Source organism: Mandrillus leucophaeus, unplaced genomic scaffold (assembly GCF_000951045.1).
Source record: "Mandrillus leucophaeus isolate KB7577 unplaced genomic scaffold, Mleu.le_1.0 Scaffold153, whole genome shotgun sequence".
In the NCBI taxonomy this organism is placed as follows: domain Eukaryota; kingdom Metazoa; phylum Chordata; class Mammalia; order Primates; family Cercopithecidae; genus Mandrillus; species Mandrillus leucophaeus.
The window spans coordinates 211337-212350 of record NW_012101510.1 but is presented as its reverse complement, the minus strand read 5'-3'; positions in this window follow the sequence as shown (position 1 = coordinate 212350).

The following is a 1014-nucleotide window of genomic DNA, read 5'->3' as shown; positions in this document are numbered from 1 at the left end:
CTCTAGCCTGGGCAACAAGAACGAAACTCTGTCAAAAAAAAAAAAAAAGCCAGGCATGGTAGCTTGTGCCTGGGGTCCCAGCTACTCAGGAGGCTGAGGTGAGAGAATCGCTTGAGCCCCGAAGGTCAAGGCTACAGTGAGTGGAGATCACACCATTGCAGTCAAGCCTCAGCAACAAAGAGACCTTGTCTCAAAAACTTAAAAAATAAAAACAGCATTATCGCTTCTCGACCTGTTGGCTAAGACCAAGTGTGAAAGCAGCATGTACTCTGTTACACCTGACATCTTTTACTCAACATGTTTTTGGGAATCATCCATGTTATGTATATTGATTTTTTATTGCTCTGAAATATTTGATTTGTGAATATATTACAATTTATTCTGTTAATGGATATTTGGGTTGTTTCCAAATTGTGGCAATTATGAATAAAGCTCCTATTTACATGGACATTTGTGTACAAGGTTTTTGTGGATTAACATTTCTCTTCAGTACAAACATTGGAGTGGACTTTCTGGGTCACAGGTTAGCACTGTTGTTGTTTTTTGGTGTGGTTTTTGTTTTTGAGACGAGGTCTTCCCTGTCACCCAGGCTGGAGTGCAGTAACATGATCGGGCGCACTGCAACTTCCACCTCCCAGTCTCAAGCAATTCTTCCACCTCAACCTCCTGTAGCTGGGAACACAGGTGCCCGCCACCACACACCGCACAAACCACCAACATTCCAGTGAGTTTAGGGGGTTGCAACAATATCATAGCGGCCTATTCAAATAGCCAAAAACTGGAAACACCCTAAATGTTCTTCAACCATAGATTAAATAAAATGTAGGCCAGGCAAGGTGGCTCACACCTGTAATCCCAGCACTTTGGGAAGCTGAGGCGGAGGGATCACTTGAGGTCAGGAGTTCAAGACCAACCTGGCCAACATGTCGAAACCCTGTCTCTACTAAAAATACAAAAATTAGCCAGGTGTGGTGGCAGACGCCTATAATCCCAGCTACTTGGGAGGCTGAGGCA